We start from the raw sequence: 21,429 nt of genomic DNA, 5'->3' as shown, positions 1-21,429 counted from the left end.
AAATTGATCATGTTATAAAAATGAAATGGATATTTAGCATGTTTGAATAATTTTTTCCAAGAATGCCTAGGAAGTAACAGACAGAACTTGAATCTAAGACTATCTGTCTTAAAATCTTGGTGGAATTTCATTAAACACAAAGTGAATGTCTACTAAGTGCTGAAAACCTAATAGCAAAACACACAGAGCCTCTGCCCTGCTGGAGTTTACAATCTGGGGGATGGGAGAGGGACATTAATCAAATGGTCACACAAAAGAACTTATAATTGCAAGCTGTGCTTACTGCTGTGAAATAAAAGTGCCAGGTCCTCTACAAGCAATATAGGAGGGGGATCTAAGTGAGTCTGGAAGTACAGAAGACGCTTCCCTGAGGAAGTGACTCTGAGCTGACCTCTGAGGTTGAGGAGATAATTCAGGGCCTGTTGACTTCAGGATCTCTGACGACATGTTAAGGACCTGCCTCAGGGCAATGGAAAAGCACATTTAAGACTGAAAGTGGCATGATCAATTTTGTATTCTAAAAAGATCTTGCTACTCTTGTACATTTATCCCAAACAGATGGAAACATATCCACACAGAAAACAAAGTTTATGGCAGCTTTACTTACAATAGCCCCAAACTGGAAACAACCCAGATGTCCTTCAATCAGTAATGGTTAAACCATAGTATGACCAAACCATGGAACTGTTCAACACTTGGAAGTAGTGAACCCTTGATATGTATAACTTGGATTAATAACAAAGATGTTACACTGAGTTAAAAGGCCAATTTCCTTTATATAACATTCTTTTTTTTTTTTTTAATTTTATTTTTAAACTTTACATAATTGTATTAGTTTTGTCAAATATCAAAATGAATCCGCCACAGGTTAATGACAAAATTATAGACAGCAGATTAACAGTGATTAAGGAGTGAGGGAAGATGGGGCTGACTGTGGCTACAAAATTGTAGCCCAAAATAGTCTTAGGATGTAGCCGTTCTGTACTTTGACTAGTGGTAATCATGCAAATCTTTACAAAAGGATATGATAGCATAGAGCGACGCACACACACTTATACGAGTGTATGTAAAATGAGTGAAATCTGAATAAGGTGGATGGATTGTACTAGTGTCCGTTTCCTGATTGTGATATTGTACTACAGTTAAACAAGATATTATATTGGGCCATTATGAGAGAGGGGTAGAGGGCATACCAGACCTTTCTGTATTATCTCTTACAATTGCATAATAAACTACCATAAACCTGAAATTAAAAAATTAAGCTAGTTTCATTGTGGTAAATGGTTTAGGAGGAGCAAAAGTAAGGAGACTATAGTAATAGAACAGATAAAAAATAGACTTGGATTTTGACGATGGGAATGGAAGCAAGATGAAGGCAACTGAGAGGTAATTCAGAAACAAAATATACAATTTTGAAACAAATATATGGATTGGATGTGGGAGATGAAGGAGAAAGAAGTGACTACTGGTTTTATGTTTGTTAAAAATATGAAGGATGGTGCCACTCAGGGTTCTATGAAACACCAGAGGAGAACTGGGGTTAAGATCTGTTTCTGAGATGTCTAGTGTCAAATGCTTTCGATAGAGAGAAGTATTCATATTGGGTAGGCAGATGAATGTATACAACTGGAATTCAGAAGTAAAATGAAGACAAATGAAGCTGTTGGCATGGATGATAATTGCCTAGGGACGAGGTTAGATGGAGAAGAAGGCCCAAACTGGGACTTGAAGAACTCAGTATTTAATCACATGGAAGGGAAAAATGAGGCTGTGAGTATCCTCAGAAGGAATAGCTAAGGGGTCCAGTACTCTTGCCTGGAAAATCCCATGGACAGAGGAGCCTGGTGGGCTGCAGTCCATGGGGTCACTAAGAGTCGGACATTGCTGAACAACTTCACTTTCACTTTTCACTTTCATGCATTGGAGAAGGAAATGGCAACCCACTCCAGTATTCTTGCCTGGAGAATCCCAGGGACAGCAGAGCCTGGTGGGCTGCCATCTATGGGGTCGCACAGAGTCGGACACGACTGAAGTGACTTAGCAGTAGCAGCAGCAGTAGGAAAATCAGAAAACATTGACACAGAAGCCAAGAAAAGAAAGTGTTTCAAAGAGAGTGGTCATTAGTGACCCCTGAGAAGTCAAGTAAGTTAAGGATTGAAAAATATATCACTTAATATATTAGTCTGAAGGTTGTTGTTGACTTTAGCAAAAGGTGGCTTGTTGAAGAGGTAGAAGCAGTAACTTATTTGTTAAAGGATGAGGAAAGCATAAGAAGTGAAGAAACAGAGCAAATGTGGGTAAGTCTTGGAAATTTTACCTTAAAGGAAAAGAAAATGAGCTAGTATAATATCTTAGGAATGTGGAGGGGTGGGGTGAGGTCAAAAGAAGTTTCTGGAGGGGAATGGAGATTTTAGCATTTTTATATGCTTAGAAAAATACAGTAGAGAGGAGAGATTCAGTGTATAGGAGTGATAATAGGATAAGATGACTGTTGAACGGATGGTTCCTGATATGGACAGAGACACGGGGTCCTGAGCACAAGCGGAAGGATAGACGGATGAACATCTCTTCCATAGTTACAAGAAAGAAGAAGGAAGGGTAGAGATAGATGCAAGCTGTGTGTAGGCTTGGTTCTGAAAGGTTGAGAGGTGTCCCAAATGGTTGCTCCTAGGGAGCAAGGTGCTGCCAAGAGTAAGTGAGGAGGAGATTTGAGGAAAGTAGAAGTGTAAAATAGTTCTTGGGACAAACAGGATGACAGGTTGACCAGAAGAACACAGTGGGATTCTCCTTGGCAGTGCGGAAGGTCTAGGTGAGTCTGGTGGGTTTTTATAGTACCCATTCTGTCTTGTGTGACTTTCTCCAGAAGTTCAGTGACCAAGGTGGAAACTTAGAGAAGATGTGCCTTTTAGTTCAAATTAGGATGGAATTTTACATAATAAGCGTGAAAAGATATTAGGGGTTTTAGTTTCTTTTTGATCCAATCTGAGGCCAGAATGAAAAGGCAGTAAAAGGGCTCTGTTCAACTCTCTAAGCCTCTGGTGAGCATCTACATTGCACCAGGCACTGTGTTTGGTACAGAAAAAACAGTCTAGTTTAGTTTAAAGGCTGACATCTAGTCCAAAAGGCCAAGAACAGATGATTAGATAACCTTTGCCAAAAGACACAGAAACCCACGTCATTACTTTCTTCTGCCTTCTCCTTCCTCCCATTCTGGCATTACCTAGTTATTTTCTTGCTTTCTCACTAAATATCTACTCTCTGCCTTATTGACAAGCCTCTAATATACAACATACATATGTAAGTGACAATTCTGATTTCTTCCATCATCATTTTGCTAACATATGATCATTTAGGAACAATTAGGTCATCTACTTGAAGTGTGGTATTGGTCCTGGGTGAATTTTCTCTGAATTTTAAGAGCTTCCATCTAACTGTACATAGACTGTTTATTTATTTATTTATTTTCTTGGAAAAAGGTATGGAGAGAGGAAGAGTGGGTAGGTACAAGAGAAGAAGGGGAAAAGGGAAAGAAAGCTAATGATCTATAGAAGACCTGGTATAGCAGCTCACCTTTGTTACTCCAAGGAACTCTCACTTAAAATGAATGGATGAGCCTCCATTCCTAATGGTGTCCTATGTCATCAGGCTCCAAAATAGCTTCCAGACCTGGAGACCTTTCAGAGTATTAAAGATTAACTAAACTTCAGCTTCTAGTAGCATAAAACAAGATATAAAAAAGACCTAAAGAATGTGTAAATTCTTAATTGCCAATAACACTAGGATTCCCCATTCAGATGTATTCTGTTATAAAGTGGTGGCTTGCAAAGATGACAGCTTTCCTTTATTTGAACACATTCCATTCTCCTAGATTTCCTTTAGGAAATGACATTAAGACCATTTGACTCAAAACTCAACTGTAGATACATCTGGGATAAAATTTGCCAGCTGTTGAACAACACAGCTGTATTTTTTTAATAGTTACTTCTTTCATATTTCTATAATTCACATTTATTGTAAAATATTAAGGAAGTATGGAGAAAATATTCACAATCCCCCTAAACAGAAAAAGTGATTATTAACAATTTTTTAGATCACCTTCTAGTCTTTCCTCTGAATTTAACATGATTGAGCATATACTGTATGTGTAAGGTTGTATTCTATTGTTTACTAAATATTATGTAAGCCCTTTTCAGTATAATTACATACAGCCACCATAATGTCTGAATAGTTTCCTATCATATAAAACTCCCAGAATTTTCCTAACAATGCCCTAAGTATAGATATTTGGGTTTTTTCCAGTATGTGCACTTTTATACTTTAAAGTCTTTTAAGATGTAATGTGTTACCTGAATTGGCAAACTTGGAGGAAACTTGAGGAAGGCAGGCAGTGACGCCATCCATCGAGAGATGGTCAGGCAACAGTGTCACCCTGTTCAGAGAGTTACTAATTGCTAATGACTTCATGGCAAATAGATGGGGAAACAGTGGAAACAGTGTCAGACTTTAGTTTCCTGGGCTCCAAAATCACTGCAGATGGTGACTGCAGCCATGAAATTAAAAGACGCTTACTCCTTGAAAGGAAAGTTATGACCAACCTAGATAGCATATTCAAAAGCAGAGACATTACTTTGCCAACAAAGGTCCGTCTAGTCAAGGCTATGGTTTTTCCTGTGGCCGTGTGTGGATGTGAGAGTTGGACTGTGAAGAAGGCTGAGCGCCGAAGAATTGATGCTTTTGAATTGTGGTGTTGGAGAAGACTCTTGAGAGTCCCATGGACTGCAAGGAGATCCAACCAGTCCATTCTGAAGGAGATCAGCCCTGGGATTTCTTTGGAAGGAATGATGCTGAAGCTGAAACTCCAGTACTTTGGCCACCTCATGCGAAGACTTGACTCATTGGAAAAGACTCTGATGCTGAGAGGGATTGGAGGCAGGAGGAGAAGGGGACGACAGAGGATGAGATGGCTGGATGGCATCACTGACTCGATGGACGTGAGTCTGAGTAAACTCTGGGAGTTGGTGATGGACAGGGAGGCCTGGTGTGCTGCGATTCATGGGGTCGCAAAGAGTCGGACACAATTGAGCCACTGAACTGAACTGAACTGAACTGAATGACTATGAAACTCATATTTAAATTTTTAAGTAGTTGTTACAGGATTTATCTAAGCTTTTTTCCCTAAAATTCAAATTCTATTTTTTTAGTTCTAAAGTATACATTTAGTTTGGTTTGCATTTGTTATAGTAATGATGTAAAAGAAAAAAATCCATTCAAAATCTCACTACCCAGAGAGTTAACACTTTGGGGAATATATTTCCAAACATATCTATTTATCTGTCTATTTTTCTTTGTCTTTCTCTTTTCAAAATAAAAGGAAAATCTGCTGGCTGTTTTGCAATCTGCTTTTTTACTCATTGTAACAGGCATTTTCCATAATAATAAATATAGATCTACATTATCTTTTTGACAGCCACATTGTACTCCAGTAGAGGGTAATTTATTGAATAAGTCACTTACAGATGGACATTTAGGATATTTGGAAATTTTTTCTAACTAAACAATGCTACAGTAACCATCTCTATACATATATGCATTTTTTTTTTTAATTCACTTGCCTGATTATTTCCTTAGGGTAATTTCTAGTAGTGGAACTGCCAAAGTAAAATTTATCTGCTGCTAAAGTGTCCTCCAGCAAAATTGTATCAATGTATATCCCCTGCTGCTACTGCTGCTTTGTCACTTCAGTCAAGTCCAACTCTGTGCAACCCTATGGACTGTAACCTGCCAGGCTCCTCTGTCCATGGGATTCTCCAGGCAAGAGTACTGGAGTGGGTTGTCATGCTGTCTTCCAGACCCAGGGATCAAACCCAGGCCTCCTGCCTTGCAAGGCAGATTCTTTACTGCTAAGCCACTAGGGAAAACCATGTATACCCCTACCAGCAAAGAAAGAGGCTGCCCATTTCTCTGCATCTTCACTAATTCTGTAGTTGTCAATTGTACTTTTTGCCATGTAAGTGAATATTTTTATATTGGGGTACAAGATGCTTTTTCCAAGCATACAATCCCATCTGAAAACTTAAAGGATATTACATTTTATTACATGGAAATAGAAATCACTGTGGTAAACAGTATTTTTTAAAAAACTAGGGAAATACTATGACATATCCTTAATATTTTAAAAGTAGATATAATCAACGATGAAAAGGTGAATAATACAGTAAAAACATGCGAAGGGCGAATGAGCAGCCTCACAGGCGTTCTGTTGTTTAGTCTCACCCTTTGCTGCAAAGGCAGTGCCCACTCTTGTCCTGTGAGGTCACCTCTAGCGCTGTTTCCTGTGCTCTGCTGGCACCCCCCACCCTCACCGCTCTCCCAGGGAAAGTTGTGGGGAGAGAAGCACCACTCGGGAGACCAGCAGAGTTTCTTTCTGGGTGAGGGACGGTCAGTACTTTCCCTGGTTTCACACATTTATGTTTATTTGACATCACCATTCCCCCAAAGGGACAGGCTAATTGTTCACTCATATGAATGTGAAAGTGATCATCTGAGCTCTGCCATCAGAGTCCAGAATCAGTAAATTATTGGGAAGGGAAAAATACACACTGGCAACATTGCCTGATCTGTGTCTCCAGGGCAGAATTGACACTATTCTTCTACCAGATGTAGATAGAGATTTCTGGATGTTCTCATAAATAAAGTGCTAGAGGCCATGTCATCAGTGTCCTCCACCTTTCCCTCTCTCTGACTCCCATGTGTATTACTACATACTTAATGAAATGGAATATTTTTCAGCAACTTCAGGGAAAGTGAAAGACGCTAAGAGGCAGAAATGCCGCGCTGACAGCATCCTCCCCTGCCCTTCACAGCGCAGACTGACAGAGCATCTTCCCTGTGTTTTGGAATAGTGAGCATCTGGCTCCCGGCATGTGCACCCCAAGTCTCTCTGAGGGGCAAGAGTTGTGCAGCACTGTTCTGAGTGGTAATTGGAGCATTCCTTCAGCACAAAAAGTTCATTTGCAGATGATAAGGGATGCCATGTGCTCTGGGGCATTTTTTCTACGTCTTTAAAGAAAAACCATGTCCAGAAGTCATATGCAGTTCCTTAAATCCTTAGGCAGTGTCCAGAAGGGAAGCAGAAAAGAAACTATCATGTTCAAGATTGTACAGAAGCTCCTTTAGGCCAATTACAAGCTGAGGCAAGTGGTAGGAACCAGGCCTAGTAAATAACTCCTCTACCTGAGCAGTGAAACTGCCCAAGAAGTGGGAGCATCTGACTACCAGCTAGGCTTCAGTGATGCCCCTGGAGCAGTTAAAGACTGGCACTGCCATACTGTAGGCTCAGAGTGCCGAATGTTTAACTTTCTTATTGATGCCCTTAGAAAATGTCACATATTATACCCCTGCCTCTATAACATGGCCTATACTCAGAGGCCAAACAGGACCTAATAATGATGATTGGTGTTGTGTTATTTATTAGCATGAATCTTCCCTCCATTCTTTCTCACCCTTTTCTTCCCCAAACATCATTGCCAATTGAAAGCTGGGCAGTGGTGTATGTATAGGATATACATTATATATATGTTTGGTACAAATGGGCTTTCCCAATGGCTCAGTGGTAAAGAATCTGCTTGCAGTGCATAAGACATGGGTTTGATCCCTGGGTATATCCCCTGAAGGAGGAAATAGCAACCCACTCCAGTATTCTTGCCTGAAAATTCCCATGGACAGAGGAGCCTAGCAGCCTACAGTCCAAAGGGTAGCAGAGTCTGTCTGACACAACTGAGCCACTGAGTTCAACAACAACAATGGTACATATACCACCTAATTAGTCAAAGAGTCTTTCTACTCTCTTGTAGAAGAGGTCTTTGTAGTGATACTTTTTTTTTTCCTTTCATAGATTCTTTCTGCACTCTTTCTGTCAGAGATCAGATCAGTCACTCAGTCGTGTCTGACTCTTCGTGACCCCATGAATCGCAGCACGCCAGGCCTCCCTGTCCATCACCAACTCCCGGAGTTCACTCAGACTCATGTCTATCAAGTCAGTGATGCCATCCAGCCATCTCATCCTCTGTCATCCCCTTCTCCTCTTGCCCCCAATCCCTCCCAGCATCAGAGTCTTTTCCAATGAGTCAACTCTTTGCATGAGGTGGCCAAAGTACTGGAGTTTCAGCTTTAGCATCATTCCTTCCAAAGAAATCCCAGGGCTGATCTCCTTCAGAATGGACTGGTTGGATCTCCTTGCAGTCCAAGAGACTCTCAAGAGTCTTCTCCAACACCACAGTTCAAAAGCATCAGTTCTTCGGTGCTCAGCTTTCTTCACAGTACAACTCTCACATCCATACATGACCACAGGAAAAACCATAGCCTTGACTAGACGGACCTTTGTTGGCAAAGTAATGTCTCTGCTTTTGAATATGCTATCTAGGTTAGTCATAACTTTCCTTCCAAGGAGTAAGTGTCTTTTAATTTCATGGCTGCAGTCACCATCTGCAGTGATTTTGGAGCCCAGAAAACTAAAGTCTGACACTGTTTCCACTGTTTCCCCATCTATTTCCCATGAAGTGATGGGACCGGATGCCATGATCTTCGTTTTCTGAATGTTGAGCTTTAAGCCCGCTTTTTCACTCTCCACTTTCACTTTCATCAAGAGGCTTTTTAGTTCCTCTTCACTTTCTGCCATAAGGGTGGTGTCATATGCATATCTGAGGTTATTGATATTTCTCTCGGCAATCTTGATTCCAGCTTGTGCTTCTTCCAGTCTGGCGTTTCTCATGATGTACTCTGCATATAAGTTAAATAAACAGGGTGACAATATACAGCCTTGACGAACTCCTTTTCCTATTTGGAACCAGTCTGTCGTTCCATGTCCAGTTCTAACTGTTGCTTCCTGACCTGCATACAAATTTCTCAAGAGGCAGATCAGGTGGTCTGGTATTCCCATCTCTTGAAGAATTTTCCACAGTGTATTGTGATCCACACAGTCAAAGGCTTTGGCATAGTCAATAAAGCAGAAATAGATGTTTTTCTGGAACTCTCTTGCTTTTTCGATGATCCAGCAGATGTTGGCAATTTGATCTCTGGTTCCTCTGCCTTTTCTAAAACCAGCTTGAATATCTGGAAGTTCATGGTTCACGTATTGCTGAAGCCTGGCTTGGAGAATTTTGAGCATTACTTTACTAGCGTGTGAGATGAGTGCAATTGTGTGGTAGTTTGAGCATTCTTTGGCATTGCCTTTCTTCGGGATAGGAATGAAAACTGACCTTTTCCAGTCCTATGGCCCCTGCTGAGTTTTCCAAATTTGCTGGCATATTGAGTGCAGCACTTTCACAGCATCATCTTTCAGGATTTGGAATAGCTCAACTGGAATTCCATCACCCCCACTAGCTTTGTTCGTAGTGATGCTTTCTAAGGCCCACTTGACTTCACATTCCAGGATGTCTGGCTCTAGGTGAGTGATCACACCATCGTGATTATCTGGGTCATGAAGATCTTTATTGTACAGTTCTTCTGTGTATACTTGCCACCTCTTCTTAATATCTTCTGCTTCTGTTAGGTCCATACCATTTCTGTCCTTTATCGAGCCCATCTTTGCATGAAATGTTCCTTTGGTATCTCTGATTTTCTTGAAGAGATCTCTAGTCTTTCCCATTCTGTTTTTTTCCTCTATTTCTTTGCATTGATCGCTGAAGAAGGCTTTCTTATCTCTTCTTGCTATTCTTTGGAACTCTGCATTCAGATGTTTATATCTTTCCTTTTCTCCTTTGCTTTTCGCTTCTCTTCTTTTCACAGCTATTTGTAAGGCCTCCCCAGAGAGCCATTTTCTCATTTCTTCTAATGTGAGGTTATTGAAGATAAATCAGAAATACCAACCTTATCCCAGAGAATAATTTCCAGATATTTATTTAGAATGGCCACCTTACCCTCTCACACTTTTAATAAGCTAAAACTGATTCCACTTTTAGTTCCCCCCTGGAAATTTCTAGACTTTGGTACATGGAAAGTAATTATCACCTCTAATTTAAAGTTAATCCTATATTTTGAATGCAAGAAGCATGTGTCTCATGACAGAAATTGAGTAAAAATTACACCTAAATCCTCTAGCAATGTCCTTCATTCTGGTCCATACAAGTTAGTCAAGGGTGCATAAGAGAAGTAGTGGGAAGTCTCTGATTAGAATCATTTTCTGGGATTTTTGCCCCCTCCTTTTGCCATCATTATGAAACTCGAATAGTCTACTACATTGGTTCTTCACCAAGAGATTCTGCATACTCCTCTACGACTTTTTATTTATTTTATTGAAGCCTAATTGATTTACAATGTTGTGTTAATTTCTTTTGTATAGCAAAGTGACTTAATTATATATATATATAATTTTTTTAATTTTTAAAATTTTCAAAAATTTTATGAAAGCAGTGATAAACACTGTGAAAAAAAATTAACATGAAGATGCAAAAGAGGGCCTCAAAAATCATAAAATGTTGGGGAGGAGAGTAAGAAAATGTAGATTTGTTTTTTCCTAGAATGTGTTTGAGCCTATATGACTACCAGTCTACCAGTTTTAATAATAGCACTTTTCAGTGAAGATTAGAAAGAATCTTAATACTGTTTAGTTTCCCCCAAATATATGAAGTATCTGTTGACAAGGTGTCTATAACAATCTATCTATCTCTATTTATTTATTAATATAGATAATACAAAGGGTCAATTTCTTGGTCGTCTTATTATCACCAGTCATGAACATCTCCTATCTAGAATCTGTACAGAGGTCAACCACCTCACAGTAGGTTGTGTGTTCACCATCCACTCCAACTCTCTAAAAAGAGACAAATTTCAGAAATGTACACTAACATTCAGAAAACTACTTCAGAGATCTGAATCTTGGAGCAGGAATCCAAGAGAAATCTTACTGGTCACAATTATTGGGAATTTCCCCCTTTTCCCCAAACAACAAAGAACTATAGTGAAAACACTTTAAAGACTACCTTTTAAGTGATTTTGGTGTTGGATTCTGATTTATTCTTTTTTAGAAAATGAGGGACTACATTTAAATTCCAAATAAATGCTTTTACCTAATAAGATATGAATGTACAATTTTTGACTGTTGTGATATAATGATCGTTCATCAAGTCCAGTGTCTAATAATCATTTCCTCTTCAGTAATGACCAAGAGATAGAGGCCTCTTTTAAAGAGTAGATGGGAGTTTTACGGGTAGCTCCCCAAGGGGACATAGAGTTGAAACAAGGAGGGATGTAATTAGAAGCCAGAAAAACAAGGGAGAGCTGGGTGCACATTAACAGTGCCAGCCACTCTAAAACAAGTTAGGCTTTAGTCAAGATGTAATCAAAAACATGTACTCTAGATATTCATCCATTTCTAGGATTGTGCAGGGTTTAATTTCCTCTCATCTCTTAGCAAAAAATAACTTGATCTAAGAAGAAAGATTTCTCCACACCACAGTCAGATTATTTCCTGGGACCAGTACACCCTTGGCAGACCACACTGACTTGTGGACCAGCCTGAGGATCCAGGGAAAACAGACAGAGTGACCCAGAGGGACAGAGTCAGGGCCAGCTGTGGACTGGAGTCTATGCCATCTTCCAAAAACTACCCCAAATCAGTCTTTTATTTCCTTTCTCAACAATAGGCATTAAAAAACCTAAAGATCAAAGGTCCTTTTCAGGCCTGAGCTATTCGTGTGATTGTAGGGATTATTTCTAGGTCAGCTGCAGCTACCTTTTGCTGTGGCTGGACGCTCAGAGCAATCCCCTACAGGGACACATGCGCACACAGTCTATTGGTATGGGCTTTTCTCCCGCCTATTAGATGCATTACAAATTTGCTTTTAATGGGGCCTCTCTGCATTCAACAGAAATATTTCTGGAACTCTCCTGGCTCCCACAACATTTGCTGGGTGCACACTTAATATGTTTTAGCTTTACTGCCTGAAGATGGAATCAGGGACATCTACCTGCACATGACAGTGCTTTGGCTCTTGCAGTTGCAGAACTTAATGTATGTATCAGTAATGAAAATCTTAATTAAGAAAGCTGCATCATTGTCCATGAACACTCATTTTTCTCCCCCTGCAAAGCCCTTTGTGTATTTCAGTATATACCTGGTCCAGACAGACAGAGCCCTCGAAGAGCTTGTCTGGCAGATCTTCTCTTGATTATTAACAGCTAGCGAATGACAAAGTCTCGCTTTCCTTTTGTCTTGAAACTGAGGCTTGGAACAGCACAGCACACAATGTACTGTAGGATTTGTTTGTGTTTTTTTAAACTTGCTTTTATTACGTTGGTGGGTTTAAAAATCCGACAGTGTTGATCAAAACTAATTTAGGTAACTTAGAGTTGCCAAAACACTAGCAGATGCATATTTACACATATACTCTCAGAGAAATGTAATTTTCCATATAGAAACAATGCACAAACATAAGAAGGGACAATTTTAAGCTGTTTGCCCATGTTTCTGGCGCCTTTGCCCTCTGTGCTTAAAGCCTGCCAAGTCCCAACTTCCACAACCTTAGCAGTTCCTTCTTTCTCTGCATCAATATCCACATGCCAGCTGTCAGTTGTGCAAAGTAACATGCTTTGGAAGATGGAATCACTTCCATCTTCCATGGAAGATGGAGTCAGGCAGGCAAGTGACCATACCCATAAAAAAACTGAGTTATTGAGATCTTTTGAAAAGGTGGCCTATAATTATGTTTATGAAACAATATCCGATTATAATATTTTAATCATTCCCAAATCATAGTTCCCCAAATAAAGTTAATTCATTTGAAATTCTCTTAAAAGCCTCAAAACATTTTACTCTTAAAATGTAGCAACTCCAGAACCTTGAATTGTGACCTACATGATGAAGAGAGAGACTCATGTCTCCTCCACCTGTGTGTATCGTCAGTCTTCTGCATTTTCTAAGTCCATGGTCCACAGTGTTAACCATTTCCTGGAAGAGCCATGCAAGTAATTGAATTGGGCTCCAGCTCTATACTTCCATAATGCTTTCTACTGGAATAGAAGGACACGGCCATCTAAAGAAAGTCTGGTAATAAATATTTAGAACTTGTCTTCTTATTGTACATATACTGCCCTCAACAAGAGAAGAGCAGACACACTGTCTCTGGAGATACTAGTATGATAATATTTATTTACTTTGCTTCTTAGAACTTCACATACTTTAGCACATTTATTTTCAAAACCACTATAAAATAGTTAACAGTCAGCTTTCTGCATATCTGTAGCATGGAAAATTTGTGTAAATAGCCTCTATGTATCACATAAATATGAGGAAGACCTTATTATGCAAAAGTTATTTTCAAATATACTTATGTTAAGTCTCATGGTTGCATTCAACATTTTGAATTAGGATTAAATATGTAAAGTAAATAAAATAGACTGATGTTTTACCGAAAGAGGTTAGGAGGAAAGCTATCAGAGCTCTTAGGTGCTAGATGGGAAGCACTATGAACAAGTTGTTTTACTCTGGAAGATTCTCCTTTTTGAGAATCATCTGGCCAACCCTGCCATAAATTCTAAAGAAACTGTGAAGTAACTGGCCTAGAAATATGTTGCAGGTATATAACGTAAGGCATATAGTAGACTGTCAATAAATGTTTGGAGAATGAATAAATTATGAATGAATAAGGGAAAAAGTAAATTTTGTTGGCATTTCGAAGACTAAACCAGAGATCAGGTACTTTTCTTTTTCTTTATTTTTTTTTATTTTTTTTCTCTTTATTTTATTTTTTTTTAATCTTATTTTATTTTTAAACTTTACATAATTGTATTAGTTTTGCCAAATATCAAAATGAATCCGCCACAGGTATACATGTGTTCCCCATCCTGAACCCTCCTCCCTCCTCCCTCCCCATACCATCCCTCTGGGTCGTCCCAGTGCACCAGCCCCAAGCATCCAGTATCGTGCTTCAAACCTGGACTGGCAGATTTGGGAGAATGGCATTGAAACATGTAAAATATCATGTATGAAACGAGTTGCCAGGTACTTTTCTTAATCTTGGAAAGTACTTGATTAGAAATTTGAAGTTTGCTGAATTTCTCATCCTTGATATTCAACTTTCTAAGCAATAGAATATTCTATAGAGGGGAGAGGGGTAGGGGAGCGGGGGGAAGGATGGATTAGGAATTTGAGATTAATAGATGCAAACTATTATATATAGAATGGATAAAAAACAATGTCCTTTTGTATAGCACAGGGAACTATTCTACCCTGTGATAAACGACAATGGAAAAGAATGTGTGTATATATATATATATATATATATGTACCTATACATATATACATATATATTACTGAATCACTTTGCTATACAGTAGAAATTAACACATTGTAAATCAACTTCCATAAAATATTTTTTTAAATACTCAATAGAATTATGAAGAATCCTAAGGTTTAAAATGTGAGTAGATTGGTTACCTTCTGTCTCTGGAACCCTGTGTGTGTGTGTGTGTGTGTGTGTGTGTGTAGTACCTGTGTGTATACACGTTATCTCCATCCATGTATGTAAACAATCACTGGATCACAATGTAAAATGAACTTACTGTGAGTCCTGAGTAAAAATGTTTGGAAAAAATAGGTAGATCAAGATAATATGTTTTTCTATTCAGCATACCTACAATGTGCTTATAACTGAAGAGTGACTAGGCCCATTAATAGACAACGAAGCCTGGTATGCTGCAGTCCATGGGGTCGCAAAGAGTCGGACACAACTGAGCAACTGAACTGAACTGAGACCCATTAAATAGGCAGACATCAGGCCTTCTGATGATTTACCCTCATCTCTGCCTCTCTGCCAAGACCTCAATGCGTTTCCACATTTTTGTGCTTAAAATACCATATGCTGTCTCAACTTTGGCCCAGTCAACAAGCTGAGGAATCAAGCAAGTTTAGGGCCAAAAAGTGCCATGCAACTGGAGCAAAGGGTCTTGGGAAAGCATACCAGCTGACTGGAAGAATGCTGTTCAGTCCAAACCTGGCCACCATTTGCTCCCACACAGAAATACATCCACTACCAATGTCATAGGTGATCCCACCAGCAAACCTGTGCTCCATGGTCCTCCAGAACAGCATATTTATGTTAGCACCTAATGAAATGTCCATAAAGCAACATACGGTCTGTTATATTTAAGTACCCATGACTTCCTTATTTCAAAAGTACCTTTAAACATAGTAATAACATTTCTCTATATGCAAACCTCTGTACATAAAAAGGTTTACATTTTAAAACAAACATGTTTTTGAGTTCTATCCAAATTCAAAAAAAGCATCTGAAAAATTTAACAGCTGAAAAACACTTTCTTCTTGCTGGGAAAACTTAAACCTTGCTAGGCTTTATGCAACTTTAAAAAAAAAAAATCACTTCTGTGCTGAGAACTACCATGAGAAATCTCAGCATGAAAGGTTGTTGGAATTTTTTTCTTCAGAGAGCTAAAACCAATCGTTGGTTATAGAGTGATGCCACAATATGCATATGCTTTGTTAGGAACAAATATGATCTAATTTCAAGGGCATCTTCAACCAAAATTAGGGGGGAAATGATAAAGGCTACTTAAGCAGCAATCCAGCGTCTGAGAGCAAAGCTTGAGGACCTCATTGTCCCATCAAGGTCTTGAAACGCTGCTAACCCTGAACTGGTTGTTACTGTTTGAAAAGCCTACGGGTATTTGTTTTATTGTGGTCTCACTCAATCCTTCCTCAACCGAGAGGATCTCACAAGGGAAGCGCAGCTCTGTGATGGTGTCCTGGACTTTGTTTTCTGTTTGTTTCAGCACTTCAATAAATGGTCTGTTACCTGCCATTATGACCTGCATGCATTTGCCGAGCAGTTTTTCAAATCAAAACAAATTATGTGGCTGTGTTTCTAGAAAGCCTAACCATTTGAAGATACTATGGAATTGGAAACTTGCGTAGACATGGCCATGCAATTGTAGGTTCATACACATATGTTCAGGCATATTCAGGAAAATAGGAAAAACAAAAAAAGACTGGACAATGCAAATATGGAAATACAGCTTGTTCAAACATTTGCAGCCCATACTCCTAACAGTGTACATATGTAGAAGTGACTTTGTAAAGAAGGCCCACACTCAAGCATATTCCTCTTAATAGTCTCTTGAAAATTAAAGAACATAGCATAAATTTCAATATCATAATGGCTTCCTTTCAAGTGTGATGCCTTTGGGTAGGACTTAGGGGGCCACTTCCTTTATGGGAAGAGAGATAGCAACAACGTACTCTATTATTTACTGGGTGATTTTTGAGAGAAACAAGTCCTTCCTTGAAGACAGGCGTGGATATTTCAAGACCTCCTCAGAAAATTTTTTCAGCACCTTCTGTGCTCCAAATCTGAGGCATCGTGTTTCAGTATAACTGAGTAACAGGCTGGCAAATTCCCTGCTTTCCTATTCACCAAAATCCAAAATAGAACTCAGAAAAACTCCCTCCTTCATCACCATACCCCACAAAAAAACACTCCACCGGGACCCCCAGGGAGAAATAGACACCCCCTCCCCCGAAAAAAGACCAAAAACAAAAACCACCAACCAGTAAATAGAACCAGTCCTGAAAGACAAATTCCCAGCTGTAACTGTAGCACTTTGCTCAGTACTGTGAGCTTGCTAGAGCTGGCACGTTTTTTAAAATACAGATGCATAAATGTGCTGTCTGAGCCAGAGGAGATGCAGCATTCCCTTTGGTATTTCTTATCTAGACTAGTCGGCATCACCCGTGCAATTAACATGAACTCAGGGAAACTTTGGGAGATGGTGAGGGACAGGGAGGCCTGGTGTGCTGTACTCCATGGAGTAGCAGAGTTGAATGTGACTGGGCGACTGAACAACATCTAGAGTACACTGCAAAGGAGTAGCCTCCTGAGACCCAAAGTAAAAGACTCAATTTGCCATCTGACCACTTTTTTAAAATTAAGACTTCCTGTGACTTAATTTCTCATAACATCTTTAGAAAACCACCTTTTTCAGACTTCTGAAGCATATTCTAAATTCAAACGTTCACTGTCTGTATCTTACACGTATACACATATGCATACACATTTAGAGATTATATATTTAAAGTGAAATATGTAATATGGACTGCTTTATAAGTTTCCAAAAGAGTGTGCATATGTGTGTGTGTGTTTGATAATTATTTTACAGTGGACATAATTTAATCAAACCAGTGGGAAATCTTTGTAAACCAATATGTATATTCAGGCTTCCCAGTTGGCTCAGTGGTTAAAAATCCACCTGCCAATGCAGGAGACGCAAGAGACATGGGTCCAATCCATGGGTCAGGAAGATTCCCTGGAGAAGGAAATGGCAACTCACTCCAGTATTCTTGCCTAGGAAATCCCACAGACAGAGGAGCCTGGCAGGCTACAGTCCGTGGGGTCACAAGAGAGTTGGACATGACTTAGCAACTGAACAACAATATGCATATTAATTTTTTTGGACCATGAGATATACATTCTTTAAAAATAGCTTATTTTATTAAAATAAAATAATTTTTAAAATTTTACTTAAAATTGCTTATTTATGGAGGATTTCTTTTTTCTTGTCTAAATGGTTTTCTAGAATGCATTTTTTAAATTAAATAATACTAATGAAAGTAAAAGGAAAGAAAATATGCTCTAACCAGAGGTCCATTTTAACTTCCAAAGTTGGGCCAAAATTTTGTCCCAAGCTTAAATCTGCCTCTGAGGGATAAAGATTAGAAACACTGAGGTCTTTACAAAAAGATCAACGTCCAAAGGCCATTCCCAGTAGCTTAGGGATGAATTCCAGGGGTTCAGACCTGTTTTTGACAACATGCCCTGTCTATTCTTACATCCTTGGGGGCAAGTTAATTAATCTTTAAGCCTCAAGTTCCTTGGTTATATAATTAGAATAGTAATAGTAATTGCTTCCAAAAATTCTGATGAAGATTAAATGAGATAAAACATGTGAAGCATTTGGTCCAGTATCAGTCACATAGAAAGTGCTCCATAATGGTAGTTAAGAGTCTAAATTATTTTAGCATTGGCAGTATCTTTAGAATAAACACCTCACCTGGAGATGGCCATGATGAATACTTCACTGTGTTATTTCTGGCTTGTCTCTCAGTTTATATATGATGATTTTTTTATAACCACAACACATGTAATTATACTACCAGCATTTTGTTTTTTCAAGGTAATATTTATTGCACACTAACAGCATTCCAGGTGCTGTGGAAAGCATGTGAAGCATGTCATGTCATGTGATAATCCTTACTCCGGGCCCTATCAGTTACCATTATTAAACCCATTTTTCAGATGGTGGAACTGAAGCAGAGGACACATCAGCAGTTTGCCTACAATTACATAACTAGGTAATGATGGAGTCAGACCTTGAACAAGGCAGCTAGTACTAACGTCTAAGCTAAGAAAAGTTACAAATAAAAAACATTGTATGCAAAATGTTTATCATAAACATTTTTTACCTTTTCACTGTAGATATTTTGTACATATACAAAAGTAGAAAGAACATCATGCTACTGCTGCTGCTAAGTCACTTCAGTCGTGTCCGACTCTGTGCGACCCCAAAGAACATCATAGTGAACCCTCATGAATTCCTCACTCAACTTCAACAATCACCTCATGGCAAATCTTCTTAGACATAGCTATGTTATAAAACTGGAAATAAGCTATATGCTCAACTCTAGGGAATTGGTTAAGTGCTTTATGATTTATCCATTAGATAGAATTTTTGAATCATTAAAATGTTTATGAAGAGCTTATAATAATGTGGACTATTTATGTTATATACTCAAGGATGGCATACATAATTACATAATTATACATATTATGTAATCACAACTATTTTTTAGTAATAAGTTATAGATCCTGGAAGACTGTATTTTTTCATCTTCCCCCTTTTCTGTTTTCCTAAATTGTATATCATGAGCACATTTTATTTTTAATGATAAAAAGTTATTTCTTTTATATTTAGAAAAATATATGTGTGTAAAGGGAGAGAGTTTATTTATCTGACTTCACTGTGGAAATGAGTTTATACAAACAGAGTATCCCACATAACAGATGCAATCTCTTCTTCATTATCAAAAGATATTTTCTTTTATTAAGTTTCAATATAGTATCTTAAATTGATACACACATTTAGCTTTCTTAGAATATATTTACCATAATTCATACTTTTATAAATGATTGAGGGTCATCATCACTAAACAACAATTTTGTTGTGTTTCTACTGATTGTGATGAGGATGTGGAAGTATAAAAATAATTCTGTATATTTGAATATTGTTTTGTGGTTTCCAAGCAGTTGCATGTGGTATTAACTATTTGGTCCTTAGTCTCTAAGATTATTTGTTTCTGTGCTTATTTACCCCCAGACTTCCATAATATTTTTAGTTCTCATGTCTCCTTTTTATAGTTTTTATTCCCCTTCTTTAGTGATTAAGTTTCTTCTTGTTGTGCCAGCCTCATCTTAATCTTCATTCCTTCTCTAATGTGCTACTTCTAATCTGCTTCAGATGGGGGGCGGGGGGAACTAACATCACTTAGGTTGCCCATAAAGTCCATGCATTTACTCATTCACTTGACAAATATGTAAATGAGTGCAGTACAGTGTGTACTCAGCAGTACACAGATAAACAAGACACAAATCCTGCCATCAGAAAAGTTTTAATCCAGCAGCAGGTCTGAGATACGTGCCTACTTCACTGGAAGCCATAGTAGAAAGTGATGTGCTCTCTGAAAGCAGTACAGATTTAGCATTACTGCAGTTCAGAAAAGGGCTAACTGGGGGCTTTACAAGAAGAGGCGATGCTGAATTTGGGCCTTGAAAGGCAAGCAGGACTTGAGCAGACAGAAGAAAAGAACATTTCAGAAACCATGAGCAAAGCCTGGAAGAATCAAATGGCAATGACTCTGCAAAGGAGTAGTTGGGTTTAACTAGAGCATGGAGTGTGTGAAGGCGAGTAGTGGGCAATAAAGTGGTAAAAATAAATTGGGACCAGAAAGTGAAAGGACTTGATTACCAGGCCAGGAATTTGGACTTTATTCAGTAGACAATAGGGAGCTGTTGAAAGTTTTTAGTAGGAGAGTAACATCCTCAGAGCTGTGCCTCAGAAGATGAATCTGGCCACCGTGAGCAAGATGGATTGGACAAGGGAGAGACCAGAGGACACAGATCAGGTAGGAGACTATCTCAATAGTCCAGGAAGAGGCAGCGAGGGCCCTAACTAGGGCAGGGGCAGAGGGAACGAACGGAGCCGGCAAACATTGATGAGATGTGGCAGAAGAATTATATCCGTTATATTTGGGAGCAAGGGAGAGGAAGGCACCAAAGACATCATTTTACTATTGAGCCTAAGTGGGGCCATAAACAGAAGCAGAGGGCTAAGAACAGGAGCAGATTTGGAGCGGAAAGCATGAGTTTAATTTTAAACATAAAGCATGAAGGTGCTGACTGGGTAGCCGTGAAAGTTCAACTGGGCCTTTGGAGACAGGAGGCTACAGTGCAGCAGAGGGGCCGGGCTTGGAGATCAGGACTTTGCCTCAAAGACAAAGAGGACACAGTGGCAAGAGCAGAGTTTCTCCAAGAGATGTGAGGGATTTATGTGTGGTCTACTTGATTCCAGTTCTGGCTGCTTGCACGTCTTTTTCACTTTCTTTCTGTTCTTAACCATATTTGGAAAGTTGCATAAGTGGCTTGCAGATGTATGAATTATACATAAAAACATAAAAAATATACTCTAAAGTAATGAAGCAATTTGGAATATGGCTATTTGAATCAATTTCACATTACCCACAGCCTTTATCTTCACGTATAGTATGTTCCTCTGTGACTTTAGAGCAGTCACTGCGCCTCTCTGGGTCTCAGATTCCTCATCAGTTAAATGAAGATGTTGATTAAGATCTGTGGTCAACGTAACTGGCTGCAAGCAGCCGAAACTGACATTATATAAGAATCTCTTGGAGAAGGGAGGGGCAGAGACCAGGGCTCAGGGATCTGTATTCTTTAAATCTTCTAGGTGATTCTGGCATGCAGCCAGGGTTAGTAACCACTGGGCTACACATTCCAGCTCTTACATTCTAAAGTGTTCCCAGTCTTCAGACAAAATGGGTATTTTTTGCCACAATTCACAAGTAAGAAAACATATCCAAAATAACAAGTTTAGTGTCAAATTCCATCTATGGTAAAATATTCCCCCTCTCTTCTTTAAGTCAACAGTAAGATAGAAAACATACTTGAAAAGCACATAAGTTAGAAGATCCTGTGATGTTATACAATGTGAAAGGTAAGTGTGAAAGGGGAGATGGAAGGGGCAGAAAACTAGGGAAGATAAGGCATGTGCACACAAACAGGAGCGCTTCTCTGTGCACCTGGAGACTAGCCATGCACCTCAAACTCACTGGTGCCCAGGCTCTACACT

General features: G+C 39.0%; 1 protein-coding gene across 26 annotated transcripts in view; it reads left to right on the top strand.

Moving 5' to 3' along the window:
- ZBTB20 (zinc finger and BTB domain containing 20) overlaps positions 1-21,429 on the top strand; it is an 869,429-nt gene that overhangs the window by 672,105 nt on the left and 175,895 nt on the right. For 5 of the 26 annotated variants that reach the window (XM_055568263.1, XM_055568239.1, XM_055568243.1 and 2 more), the window contains one exon: positions 18,306-18,361. The exons of the other annotated variants lie outside the window; for them this stretch is intronic. The gene's annotated coding sequence lies outside the window, so the exon portion shown is untranslated. The remainder of the gene's footprint in view (positions 1-18,305; positions 18,362-21,429) is intronic. 26 annotated transcript variants of the gene reach the window in all.

The sequence above is a fragment of the Bubalus kerabau genome, chromosome 2, assembly GCF_029407905.1.
Source record: "Bubalus kerabau isolate K-KA32 ecotype Philippines breed swamp buffalo chromosome 2, PCC_UOA_SB_1v2, whole genome shotgun sequence".
In the NCBI taxonomy this organism is placed as follows: domain Eukaryota; kingdom Metazoa; phylum Chordata; class Mammalia; order Artiodactyla; family Bovidae; genus Bubalus; species Bubalus kerabau.
The sequence above is the reverse complement of the archived record's forward strand: the minus strand, read 5'-3'. Positions and strand labels throughout refer to the sequence as shown.